The 14,112-nt window shown below is 43.3% G+C and overlaps 1 long non-coding RNA gene and 1 other non-coding gene across 6 annotated transcripts; one reads left to right on the top strand and one right to left on the bottom strand.

Annotated features, from left to right (window-relative positions):
- The first annotated feature begins 1,678 nt into the window (after positions 1–1,678).
- On the top strand, positions 1,679–1,783 carry LOC149747038 (U6 spliceosomal RNA). The gene has a single exon (XR_016388579.1). It is a non-coding gene; the product is annotated as a U6 spliceosomal RNA (small nuclear RNA).
- Positions 1,784–2,345: 562 nt separating this feature from the next.
- LOC149747037 (uncharacterized) lies at positions 2,346–13,306 on the bottom strand. 5 transcript variants are annotated; one of them, XR_016388522.1, is made up of 7 exons: positions 11,888–13,306; positions 8,430–8,717; positions 7,477–7,647; positions 6,297–7,200; positions 5,902–6,046; positions 4,839–4,934; positions 2,346–3,679 (listed from the first exon to the last, which is right to left on the bottom strand). It is a non-coding gene; the product is annotated as an uncharacterized LOC149747037 (long non-coding RNA). The 5 variants fall into 5 exon arrangements; XR_016388521.1 differs by lacking the exon at positions 11,888–13,306 and having other exon boundaries at positions 8,430–9,374; XR_016388523.1 differs by lacking the exon at positions 11,888–13,306 and having other exon boundaries at positions 5,951–6,046; positions 8,430–9,374.
- Positions 13,307–14,112: the final 806 nt, after the last annotated feature.

Genomic DNA, 14,112 nt, shown 5'->3' with positions numbered 1-14,112 from the left:
GAAAAAAAAAAAAAAAGCACACGAATTTACCCTAATAAGACGAATTATCCTCTATATAGCACATGTTAATATATGCCTAAACTGCCCCTGAAAAATATAAAAGGAACTGGTAAAAATGATTACCTTTAGGAGGGGGAAATGGGTGGCTTCAGGAAAACTGTGTAAAATAATTACTTTTCATTCACCACTGTTACGCGGTACGCGGGCATTTCACTGTTGTTGCCTCTCCCGTTGCAGACCACAGGCTCCAGACGCGTAGGCTCAGCGGCCATGACTCACAGGCCCAGCCTCTCCGCAGCATGTGGGATCTTCCCGGACCGGAGCACGAGCCCGTGTCCCCTGCATCCCAAGGCGGACTCTCAACCACTGTGTCACCAGGGAAGCCCACCACTGTTACTTTTGAATTTTGCACCAAAAGCATGAATTATCTAGACATATGGTGAAATTAAATGATGGCAATAAAATACATTCTCTCTCCAGAACCTCCAGTCTTGTTAAATGTCTCTTTGAGATGTTTAGAAGCTCACCAGTTCCACATATTCCACATAAATAGGGTGATGCTAGGCCCTGCCTAGTCCAGCATGCCAGAGCCTAAACTTCCCTGGGAGTCAGAAACAGCATCTATGCCTTATTTCTTTGTTACCAGGAAATGAGTTCAGAAGAGGAGGCCTAAACATACCTAAATATAATAAGTGACTAAAGAAAAAATATCACTTAATCAATTTAACTAGGAAAAATGGGGGTGTGGGTAGAGAAAATTATGTGTGCACTGAAACCATTTAAAAGGCTAGAATAGTAATTATTTAGATGATTATCCAAAGCATGCATAATGTTTTATAGATTCGATAACTTATGTAGAAATAAGGCTGAAATTCTCAGAAGTACGTGCTTTCTTAGGAGTTTTTCAGAAGATGAGCAAACCAAAATTCACTATAAATTTTCTAAATAACATGTATATTGGTACTACATGAAGGAAATAAATATTTCTAAATAGTGTTGTTGTTTTTTTTTAAATAGAAGGCTAGAATAGCTTCCTGAACATACAATTTGTAAAACATTCATGAATTGGGCTTCCCTGGTGGCGCAGTGGTTGAGAGTCCGCCTGCCGATGTAGGGGACACGGGTTCGTGCCCCGGTCTGGGAAGATCCCACATGCCGCGGAGCGGCTGGGTCCGTGAGCCATGGCCGCTGAGCCTGCGCGTCCGGAGCCTGTGCTCCGCAACGGGAGAGGCCACAACAGTGAGAGGCCCGCGTTCGCAAAAAAAAAAAAAAAAAAAAAATTCATGAATTTTTCAGGGGGTGGGCCAGATTTATTTTTCACAGGAAACACAGAGCTCTGTTAATGGACTTTCATCTTCAAAAGTTCTGTTTTGGGTCAGGAATTAATGCAAAACTTACCATCCTTTCATTTCACTTATGCTAAGTTAAAAGCTAACTAAAAAATACTGGAAAAAATGTGACAGCTGATAATTAACCTTAACCTTATATTATCAGGAAAAATATCATGACTTGAGGTTCATCTATTTTATCTTGCTACATGGTAGCACTGAATTTGAAATGCCAATATTAGCATTGCACAAATATGCTCTTGAAATGGTCTCTAAACAAGTAAACCTGTGTCTATAGCTTCATAATCTTTAACATTTTAAATTTTGTACCATATAAGAGTAGACACTAAATGCTCACTTTGGCAACATATCTACTAGAGTTGGTATGATGCCGAGATTACCATGGCCATTGCAGAAGGATGACATGAAAATTTCAATACTTTTATTAAAAACTTAAGAGAATTTTTTCCTATCAGACTTGTGCTACAAGAACTACTAAAGTAAGCCCTTCAGACAAAAATAAAAGCATAAGTCAGTAACTTAAATCCATATGAAGAAATAAAGAACATCAAGAAAGGTAACTGCAGAGGTAAATATAAAAAATAATATAAATGTATTTTATTCTAAATTTTTTTCTATCTGATTTAAAAGGCACCAACATAAAGTAATAATTATAACTGTTTATAGACATATAATGTATAAAGATGTAATTTTTATATCAGTAACAGCACAAAGGAGGGCAATGTAAAGGAGGAGAAAAGGTTTTTATACTATTGAAATTAAGTTGGTATTAATTAATCAAGCGTAGATGTTTATACTTAAGATGCAATTTGTAATCCTTAGAGCAAGCATTAAGAATATAATTCAAAAAAATAGTAAAAGATAAGGGGATTGAAATTGTACACTAAAAAATATCTCTTTAACAACAGCAACAACAAATGAGTCAGTAATAGAGGAAGAGGAATTAGGGAAAAAAATGTGACTCTTGGAAAATAAATCTCAAATGTTGGACATAAATCCTACATGAATTACTTTTAATATAAAAATTACAAAATTAAATATTAATTACACTTAATATAAAAAGGTTAAACATTCCATCTAAAGACAGAAATTTCAGACTGGATAAAAAAATAAAAAACATGATCCAAACATATGCTGCCTACAAGTGACCCACTTTAGAGTCAAGAAAATATATAGGTGAAGTGTAAAAGAGTTGGAATAGATATACCATAACAGTAAAAACAAAACAAAACAAAACAACAACAAAGCTGGAGTGGCTAAGAAAATATCAGAAAAAAATTACATTTTAAGACGAAAATTTTTACCAGAGACAAAGACATTTTAAAATGATTATTCCATCTAGAATGCATAATAATTATAAACTTATATGCACCTAACAACAGGACTTCAAAATACAATGAAGCAAAATCGACACAACGGAAAAGAGAAACAGACAGTTCTACAATAATAGTCGTATACTTTAATACCCTTCTTTCAATAGCAGAACAGACAGAAAATCAACAAGAAAATAAAAACCTTGAACAACATTATCAATCAAGTAGACCTAACAGCCATCTAAAAAACATTCCACCCAACAGCATCAGAATATACATTCTTTTCAAATGCACATGGATATACTATATGCTAGAGCATAAAACAAATTTCAGTACATTTTAAAGGATATAAACCATACGAAGAATGCTCTCAGATGACAACAGAATGCAATAAGAAATCGTTAACAGAAATTTGTTGAAAATCACAAATGGAAATTAAAGAATATATTCCTAAATAATTCATGGGTCAAGTAAGAACTCGTAAGGGGAATTAGAAATAATTTGAGATGAATTAAAATGAAAGTATAACATATTAATACTTGATTGGTCCCACATACTCTTCTGAAAAGCAGAGGGGTTAGACAAAGAGATCTAAATTAATTAAAAAATCATTTATTATTCTGGGAATAAAAAGAACTGGGCTTAGTCTCAGTTTTGCCTTTATCTTTGTGTCTGTTGATTATCTTGGAATAGTCATTACATAGTCAAAATACAGTTGCCAGCTCAGGAATCAAATACTGTCATCTCTAGGGCTACCATAACAAGATACCACAAACTTGTTAGCTTAAAAGAACAGAAATTTATTTTATCACAGCTCTAGAGGCCAGAAGTTCAAACTCGAAGTGTTGAGAGGACCATGTTCTTTCTGACGCCTCAAGGGGAGGATCCTTCTTTGTCTTAACCAGATTCTGGTGGTGGCCATCAATCACTGGTGTTGGCAGTTTTTTGATTTGCAGCTGCATCACTCTGGTCTCTTTCACTCTTGTCACATGGAATTGTCTCTGTGTGTTTCTGTCTCTGGAAACAATTTGAATAGAAATTTCTATTTTTAAAAAACAAACTGTTGATTATTATGCTCTATTTAGATACTTCCTCTAACCCCCACCCACCTCCATTTCCCCATATGTATTTGAGAAGGAAAGAGGAACTCCTGTGAGCTATCATATTGGAAAGAATCAATAATACAATGTTTTACTAGAGATGCCTCTTATCTAAAATATTTGAATTAAATATAAAATCTGGGGAAATTATCGCCCAGTTTCCCTCTTCTAGAGGCATGTTCTAAATGACAGGCGGCAGAATATTCTATACCCATGAGGTTTGCTGACATTATTGATTTGGGCCAGGATCTGTATTTTCTCTCTAAAGAAAACAGTATTCTCTCTTTACTTTCTTTAATATATAATGTTGGTGTCTTAAGTTTATTGTCAGAGAGGATGCTTATAGCTCAAATGATTTGGTTGTATTTCACCAGGATTATTACAAGATAGTCAAACAATGGCCGGGCTCCAGGATAGACCTCGGTCCCTTTGGTCCACTGGGATACTGATCTGAAAGCCACTGTTTTCTTATATTCCAAAGACCAAATAAATAAACAAACAAAAAAACAAGTAAATGAAACTATTTTAAAACCAACTCTCTTTTCTTCCTCATCCATGTTAATTCTCTTCTACCTAAAATTACTTCCTGGAAGTGATTTTTATGTTTCTTAGAGCTTCTTTACGTATATATCCACACTAATGCATATAAAACTGTGCCTTGTAGATCTTATACTTTTTCCATTTGAATAACTATTTTCTCATGTCATATAGAGTTTATCCATTGTCCTAGATATGCATTTTCCCTGTGTATTTGAGCATCATAGGAAGATAAATTCTACTCTTGAAAATGTTAACTGGTCACTGAGACACAGAAAGCTATTATTCTTACCAGTTTTCAATAGTGAGTAGATTCTGTAGGGGTGGGATTTTAAGATGTAAGTATACTGTTTTTCTACACTCAAATTCCGTTCCCCTTATCATAGAAATTGACCAGCGAAGTGTGCTGCTGACTTTTCAGAATCCATGTACATATAATCCATTGTTATTAGATATAACATTGGTCAGAAAAGCATACTGTGAAATGTTGCTTTTATTTAAACTCCCACTATTTTCACTACATGGTTTCAAGATTTTACTTCATTATTGTCCTCTGGTGGTGGGCTCTGTGAACTGCATATTTACGGGTCTGGAGCACATATCTTCCCGGAGGTATACAACTCCTCAGGTACCAGCTAAAGAGTAGATGATAAGAAGCATTCAGATTTATTAAAACTCATTAAGAATATCAGTAGCCTGACTGTTGTTTCTAAAAATATAAAATATTTATCCTTCTGTTGTCAAACAACCATATTTCATGAAAAGAAGTATAAATCTTTTTTTGCTTGCAATAGAAGAACGATAATTGAAGATATTCTTCATTTGGACCAAATACCTTCTCTGAAAATATAAGTTAAAATAGGAGTTGAAATTTCCAAAATATTCTTTAGGAAATAAAACTCCACATATAATTTCAAATTATAATTTAGTTTTACCTTAAATTTAAATATCTATATTGAATTTAATTTAAGGAAGGAAGGAAGGAAGAAAGAAAGAAGAAAAGAAGGAAAGAAGGAAAGAAAGAAAGGATGGAGGGAGGGAGGGACGGTGGGAGGAAGGAAGGAAGGGAGGAGGGAAGGAAGGAAAAAGGAAAGAAAGAAAGAAGATAAAGTAAAATAAAATATAATAAAGTTATTAAATTAAAAATTACTTATTAAGAAAAAAAAACGAACGGATAGAACCTTTGGATAAATGGTGGAAGCAAAGCTATACAGACAAAATCTCATACAGAAGCATACACTTACAAACTCACAAAAAGAGGAATAGGGGGAAAAAATCATAAATCTTGCTCTCAAAGTCCACCTCCTCAATTTGGGATGATTCTTTGTCTAAATGAGGGAAGGAAAGAAGGAAGGAAGGAAGGAAGGAAGGAAGGAAAGAAAGAAAGAAAGAAAGAAAGAAAGAAAGAAAGAAAGAAAGAAAGAAAGAAAGAGAGAAAGAAAGAAAGAAAGAAAGAAGATAAAGTAATATAAAATAAAGTTATTAAAATAAAAATAATTATTAAGAAAAAAATTTTTTAAAACTACAGAACCCTAGAACAAATGGTGGAAGCAAAGCTATACAGGCAAAATCTCACAGAGAAGCATACACATACACACTCACAAAAAGAGGTAAAGGGGAAAAAATGATAAATCTTGCTCTCAAAGTCCACCTCCTCAATTTGGGATGATTCGTTGTCTATTCATGTATTCCACAGATGCAGGGTACATCAAGTTGATTGTGGAGCTTTAATCCGCTGCTTCTGAGGCTGCTGGGAGAGATTTCCCTTTCTGTTCTTTGTTTGCACCGCTCCCAGGGGCTCAGCTTTGGATTTGGCCCCGCCTCTGCGTGTAGGTCGCTGGAGGGCGTCTGTTTTTCACTCAGACAAGACGGGGTTAAAGGAGCCGCTGATTCGGGGGCTCTGGCTCACTCAGGCCGGGGGGAGGGAGGGGCACGGAGTGCGGGGCGAGCCTGCGGCGCCACGGGCCGGTGTGACTTTGCACCAGCCTGAGGCTCACCGTGCGTTCTCCCGGGGAAGTTGTCCCTGGATCCCGGGAACCTGGCGGTGGCGGGCTGCACAGGCTCCGCGGAAGCGGGGTGTGGATAGTGACCTGTGCTCGCACACAGCCTTTTTGGTGGCGGCAGCAGCAGCCTTAGCGTGTCATGCCCGTCTCTGGGGTCCGCGCTTTTAGCCACGACTCGCGCCCGTCTCTGGAGCTCCTTTAAGCAGCGCTCTTAATCCCCTCTCCTCGCGCAGTAGGAAACAAAGAGGGAAGAAAATGTCTCTTGCCTCTTCGGCAGCTCCAGATCTTTTCCCGGACTCCCTCCCGGCTAGCCGTGGTGCACTAACCCCTTCAGGCTCTGTTCACGCCACCAACCCCAGTCCTCTCCCTGCGCTCCGACTAAAGCCCGATCCTCAGCTTGCAGCCCCGCCCAGCCCCGCGGCTGAGCAGACAAACCTCTCGGGCTGGTGAGTGCCAGTTGGCACCTATCCTCTGTGCGGGAATCTCTCCGCTTTCCCTCCGCACCCCTGTGGCTGTGCTCTCCTCCGCGGCTCCTAAGCTTCCCCCCTCCGCCACGCGCACCCTCCTCCCGCGAAGGGGCTTCCTAGTGTGTGGAATCCTTTCCTCCTTCACAGCTCCCTCCCACTGGTGCAGGTCCCGTCCCTATTCTTTTGTCTCTGTTTTTTCTTTTTTTCTTTGGCCCTACCCAGGTATGTGGGGAGTTTCTTGCCTTTTGGGAGGTCTGAGGTCTTCTGCCAGCGTTCAGTAGGTGTTCTGTAGGAGTTGTTCCACGTGTAGATGTATTTCTGGTGTATCTGTGGGGAGGAAGGTGATCTCCGCGTCTTACTCTTCCGCCATCTTCCCCTCCCAGGTATCCGTTTTTTCTAGACTTTTCTTTCTTCAGCTCACAAAGGGGCCCCTGAGGATTAAGCAGAGGAACGTCAGGGTTTCTTCCAGGCCAGCTTCAGCCCTGGGATGTTCAGGGCAGACTCTCATTACAAACCTCAGTTTCTGAGGCTCCTGGCTTATGGCCATTTAGTATAGAAGGAGGCTCCTGGCTGGGGAAGGCTCAGACAAAACGATGCAGGTTCTAATCTGTGGCAGTGGGCAGTGGGGGGCGGGGGGTGTCAGTGCAGGAAGAGGCATTCGCTGCCTTAGGCATTTAAACCGTTGCCTTCTCTTCAGGATGACTCACCTGCAAGATTCTGTGGGGTCCGCCTCCTGCCACCATGCTACAATTGCCGGATTTTGGGTCTGGAGCAACCCAGGTCTTCGTCCGGCATTTCCAGAGAGTGCTTTCTCTTCGGAGCACGTCTGGGGACTGGCTTCTCTGCTTCCACCTTGGCTGGCGAGGCCAAAGGAGCATCTTCCATGGGGAAGAGAGGGAAGACATTCCAGTTTGGAAGAACAAAAGCAAAGACACACTCTTCTCTACCTTGTCCTGCCCCAAATATAAATTCATAGCACCTTCACATTTTTATAACTATGGACTTAAAAAGACCAAGAGATTAAGGGGCCTACCCAGTGTTACACAGGTAGTGGAGAGGTGTTCTGCTCAATGGTTAGGTTCATGGTGGGGCTCCGGATTTACAGCTGATAGGAATGTGAGGACAAGCTCATGCCATTTCAAACATTTCCAAGTGGTACTGAGAGAGATGTTGAAGGTGCAAAATGAGGGTGCTGAATGACCTCACAAAGTGGGGATGGTGGGCCCATTTTAACATGAAATTGAAAATAAATTCATGACAAAAGGACATAATAGAAAATGACAACATAATCATAACACTCCCCTCTCCCCTGGAAGTAAAATTCATTAGAATCCTCTCTCTCTCCACCATGAAAGGATGAGATAAAGTCTCAGCAGCAGCCCCCGTGAAAAACATGGTCAACAGGGTGAAGAGGTGTCACTAAGACCATATGGTGCGACTCAGAGAAGCAAAGAGACAGCTCTGCCCTTAGCCTGATGAGGCCCACAGGAAGGAACATGTGTGGCAACCTTGGATAGTGTGGCAATGAGAGAGAACCTTCTTTAGGAGGGGACTCCCTGCTGCCACCTTGAAAAAGCAAATATGGGACATTCGTTTACTGTGGCTCTTGCAGAGGCGATGTGCCCAGAGGTTGGGCCACCCTGCTTGACAATCAAAGCACCTTGTATTCCTGTGCTGCTTGAAAGCTCCAATCGCCGGATTTTGGGTCTGGGGCAACCCAGGTCTTCGTCCGACCATTCCAGAGAGTGCTTTCTCTTCGGAGCACGTCTGGGGACTGGCTTCTCTGCTTCTACCTTAGCTGGCGTGGCCAAAGGAACATCCCCGTAGAGCCGGTAGCCACCAACCAGGCAGTATGTCTCCCCATGCCAGCCCAACTGCGTTTCTCCACACCCGCGGTACAGGACATGGTAGTGACCAGGTGTAGGATGAGAAGCGGGAGCCACTGCTGCTGCAAAGAAAATCAGAACTGATCAGTCACTTCTGCTGTGCACAGTCTCCTGCCAGAATTTCCCTCTCTCATGTCTCTCCCAGTTTCTGGCTGAAGACCTTTTAATCTACTTGACGTCCAAAACACAGCCTTGGCGCATCATCTCTATGAGTCCCTAGAGAAGGGACACTGGCTGCAAAAGCAATCCCTAGAGCCTAGGGCTGCAGCACATGAGGAAGTCTCTTCACCATTCCCAGGGAAAACAGTAGAACCCGAAAGTAATTGCAATCATGATCCTCTCCATCTCTCGCTTCCACAACAGAGAAAACATTTCTTGCAGTCTGTCACTTCTGAGGCTTTCATGGAAATGTCTTTCAAGTTTTGGAAAAAAATAATCTAATATAAATTGGTTAAGAGCCCCGCCCACCTTGGCAACCCCTCTTGGGCCCCATTTATACTGCCTATTTCAACCACACTGAACTCTAGCTGTCTAATACTTTTATGTCGATTAGAACAAGGCCAAATACTGAGGCAGAGTGATCAGGAGACTCAGAACCGGGTTCTGGGTACCAAGTCTAGGCTCACATCAACCCAGCCTCCTGGGACACCATCTCCTCAGCCCTCCAGTCTCATTAGCACTTCATCACCGCCCCCCCCTTCGTTCTTACGGTCTTCCCATCAATATGGCAACACCCTCTCCCCTAGTACTCAGCAACTCAGTAAGGGATGTGTCTGAGGGGACCGATATAGATGTCTACATGATAGCACAGTGGTGCCTGGGTTTGAAGGTGCGGTTCAAGAGTGGCCCTGTTCCTCAAACCGCTCCATTTGCAACTTGCCAACAAAAATGCGCTTGTCTTTTGTTAAGAGGCCAATCAGGAAAGGGTCTGAATGGAAGCATCCTGTAGCCCAAAGGGTAAGGCTACATTTATAAAGCTCAGAACCGTCCTGCACACTTGTCCAGGGATGAGCTTTCACTTGTCCTCAGCAGTGAGAACTGTGCGTCCCTGAAGGCGTCCCAGGTCACTGGTATTACTTACATTTGGGGGGAAAGTGCTCAGCTGTACGTAGTTGGCAACCCCCACAGGAACATGTGCCAGCCGGGTGAGGTTGTGTGTATATCACACCTCCTGTAGAGTTGCCCTGTCTGGGTGTACCTGCTGCACTGCCCACCCAGGGAACAGAGCACAGGTTAGAGTACACATACACTACCCGGTCACACATTCTCACACAGACAGCCAAAAAGATTGGTATCTGGTGGAGAACGGGTAGAGTAGTTTCTCTGAGTGCAGCCCGTTTGCACAGTTATGCTGCCATGGAAACCCTGAGAACGCCTGTGAGGGCATCACTACCCAGTGACGTCATATATGGAACCTTTGACTTGAGGGGCAGGCTTGAGGAGGAGGGGCAGTTTTGTGGAGGAGAACAGGGTAGAGGCAAAGGTACTCTGCCTCGCCCCTCACCCCTGGGCCTCCCCACCCACGCCCCAGCCTAGTAGACACCCCACGTGGGGCGTGCCGGTGGGCTGGCACAGCCGCAGGGGCCACAGGAGGGCAAGAGACACCCATATTCTGAGTTTGGCTTGAGAGACAAGATTAACGTAAGAGACAGCTAGGTTGTATGGCACTGACCCTAAGAGGCAGAGATTTGTGTGGCCTGGGGAATCAGGGAAGGCTCCTTGGCAGTCGGCCTGAAGGACAAGTGAGATTTGGACCCATGCGGAAGAGAGGGAAGACATTCCAGTTTGGAAGAATAAAGGAAAAGACACACTCTTCTCGACCTTGTCGTGCCCCAAATATAAATCCATAGCACCCTCACATTTTTACAACTGAGGACTTAAAAAAACCAAGAGGCTACGGGGCCTACCCAGTGTTACACAGGTAGTGGAGAGGTGTTCTGCTCAATGGTTAGGTTCATGTCGGGGCTCCAGATTTACAGCTAATAGGAATGTGAGGACAAGCTCATGCCATTTCAAATATTTCCAAGTGATACCGAGAGAGATGTTAAAGGAGCAAAAGGAGGGTGCTGAATGACCTCACAAAGTGGAAATGGTGGGCCCACTTTTAACATGAAATTGAAAACAAATTCATGACACAAGGACATAATAGAAAATGACAACATAATCATTACACTCCCCTCTCCCCTAGAAGTAAAACTCATTAGAATCCTCTTTCTCTCCACCATGAAAGGATGAGAGAAAGACTCAGCAGCAGCTCCCATGAAAAACATGGTCAACAGTGTGAAGAGGTGTTTCTAAGACGATTTGGTCCGACTCAGAGAAGGAAAGAGACAACTCTGCCCTTAGCCTGATCAAGCCTACGGGAAGGAACATTTGCGGCAGGCTTTGATAGTGTGGCAATGAGAGACAACCTTCTTTAGGAGGGGACTCCCTGTTGCCGACCTCGAAAAAGCAAAGGTGGGACATTCGTTCACTGGGGCTGTTGCAGAGGCGATGTGCCCGGGAGGTAGAGACTGCTTCGACTACCATTTTAGAGGTTGGACCACCCTGGTTGAAAACCACAGCACCTTCTATTCCTAAACTGCTTGAATCAGCGGGTGCACGTTAGGACACACGAAGTCAGGCCCCATTTGGAGCAGATTGCCTTTGGGAATGGTAGAATGTAAAATGTGAAGGGGAATGCTCTGGAGGAGCTTTGTCATGGCAGGTGGGCCAGCATGAGACCACTCAGATTCTCCAAGGCTCCAGAGATTACTTGGCTGGGAGCATCCCTCTGATGTGGTGGGGGAACTTCTACCTTAATAGGACCTGGCTGGGCATCTGGGAGAGGCAGAATAAATGGTTTATTAACTACGAGAGCGAGAGACTCACCTGGGGGGTTCCACAAAAGCACTTAAAAAGACTTGTACCTGGATTCTTGAGCCAACCCCAAGAAAACTTATCTAGATGTGGAGTAGGGCTCAGGAAGCTGCACTTTTAATAAGCTTCCTGGGCAGTCCCACCACAGTGGTCCATGGATAGAATGACCAAATTACTGTGTATTCTCGGTTGCTTTTGGGAGTCAAAGCGGGCAATATGAGAAACCGCAGCAGCCCTACGTATAAACAGGGAATATTCAAGGCAAACAGAGGTGTTTAGTTATTCTATGCATGAATCAGATTTGAGAAAAGCTAGCCTGCTGGTTAAAGAACACAACCCTTACGACAGACAGACCAGATTCTGTCCTACTTACTTGTGTGATTTTGACCAAGTTCTTTTATCCTTCTGACTGTTTCTTCATATGGAAAAGAGCTATGGCTGTACATTTAGCACAATATTCTCTTTTGGCAAAAGTTGCTCTGGGTCCATGTGTGCTCTCTGCAACGTAATCCTTTACAGTGCGCAAGCATTTTTAAGTTGTTTGGTGAAGTACTACACTTGACTTTTAACTGTCCATTACTTCGGGCAAAGCTTATGTAGTGCTGCAGAGACTAGAACCTATGCAGAGATAGTGAGAGGATGTTATAAGCTTATTCTGCCGGTTTATGAAAAACTTTTAACCTTTTCTCCTCTTCCTCAACCTGCCACCAAGAGATGAGAAAGAAGGCAGAGCCTGGAAATGCACACCAAGCAATACTTCTGGGGAGTTAGTTGGAGCGGGAGGGCTGACGCCTGAGCCCAGCTCCGCTTAGCCGTGCGGGTCCGCGGCGTGTCCAGCGGCTGTGGCGGAACCCGAGGGTGGTGGGCGTGGGCCCGTGTCGCGGCTGCACTGGAGCGGTGAGTGAGGGCCATGGGCCGTTCTTGCGCGGCCGCCACATTCCCAGACCGCCCGCCAGCCCTCCTGGTTCCTTCGCCGCTCCCCGCCGCCGGGAGCCGGGAGCCCAGAGAAGCCCGCAAACGGGCACCTGCGCCCGCCGCCCGGAGATACACCAGAAATACATCTACACGAGGAACAACTCCTACATAACACCTACTGAACTCTGGCAGAAGACCTCAGACCTCCCAAAAGGGAAGAAAGTCCCCACGTACCTGGACGTGCGGATGAAAGGCTCTTGGTGCTGCAGCCAGGAGGCAGTGCTGTGCCTCTGAGGTGGGAGAGTCAACTGCAGGACACTGGTCCACAAGAGACCTCCCAGCTCCACGTAATATCAAATGGCGAAAATCTCCCAGAGATCTCCATCTCAACAACAGCACGCAGAATCACTCAACGACCAGCAAGCTACAGTGCTGGACACCCTATGGCAAACAACTAGCAAGACAGGAACACAACCCCACCCATTAGCAGAGAGGCTGCCGAAAATCATAATAAGTCCACAGACACCCCAAAACACACCAACAGACGTGGACCTGCCCACCAGAAAGACAAGATCCAGCCTCATCCACCAGAACACAGGCACTACTGCCCTCCACCTGGAAGCCTACACAACCCACGGAAACAACTTTCGCCACTGGGGACAGACACCAAAAACAAAGGGAACTACGAACGTGCAGCCTGCAAAAAGGAGACCCAAAACACAGTAAGAGAAGCAAAATGAGAAGACAGAAAAACACACATCAGATGAAGGAGCAAGATAAAAACACACCAGACCTAACAAATGAAGAGGAAATAGGCAGTCTACCTGAAAGAGAATTCAGAATAATGATAGTAGAGAGGATCCAATATCTTGGAGATAGAATAGACAAAATGCAAGAAACATTTAACAAGGACCTAAAAGAACTAAAGATGAAACAAACAATGATGAACAATGCAAGAAATGAAAATAAAAATACTCTACATGGGATTAATAGCAGAATAACAGGCAGAAGAACGGATAAGTGACCTGGAAGATAAAATAGTGGAAATAACTACTGCAGAGCAGAATAAAGAAAAAAGAATGAAAAGAACTGAGGACACTCTCAGAGGCATCTGGGACAACATTAGACGCACCAACTTTCAAATTATAGGGGTTCCAGAAGAAGAAGAGAAAAACAAAGGGACTGAGAAAATATTTGAAGAGATGATAGTTGAAAACTTCCCTAATATGGGAAAGGAAATAGTTAATCAACTCCAGGAAGCACAGAGTCTCATACAGGATAAATCCAAGGAGAAATACGCCAAGACACATATTAATGAAACTGTCAAAAATTAAATTCAAAGAAAACGTATTAAAAGCAGCAAGGGAAAAACAACAAATAACACACAAGGGAATCCCCATAAGGTTAAAAGCTGATCTTTCAGCAGAAACTCTGCAAGCCAGAAGGGACTGGCAGGACATATTTAAAGTGATGAAGGAGAAGAACCTATAACCAAGATTACTCTACCCAGCAAGGATCTCATTCAGATTTGATGGAGCAATTAAAAGCTTTAGAGACAAGCAAAAGCTGAGAGAGCTCAGCACCACCAAACCAGCTTTACAACAAAGGCTAAAGGAACTTCTCTAGGAAAGAAACCCAACAGAAGGAAAAGACCTACAATAATGAACCCAAAACAATTAAGAA

The sequence above is a fragment of the Delphinapterus leucas genome, chromosome 17 (assembly GCF_059928025.1).
Source record: "Delphinapterus leucas isolate spDelLeu-1000000601 "Yukka" chromosome 17, BTC_Dleu_Yukka2, whole genome shotgun sequence".
Classification (NCBI taxonomy): Eukaryota; Metazoa; Chordata; class Mammalia; order Artiodactyla; family Monodontidae; genus Delphinapterus; species Delphinapterus leucas.
Note: the sequence above shows the minus strand (reverse complement) of the source record. Positions and strands in the feature narration are given on the sequence as shown.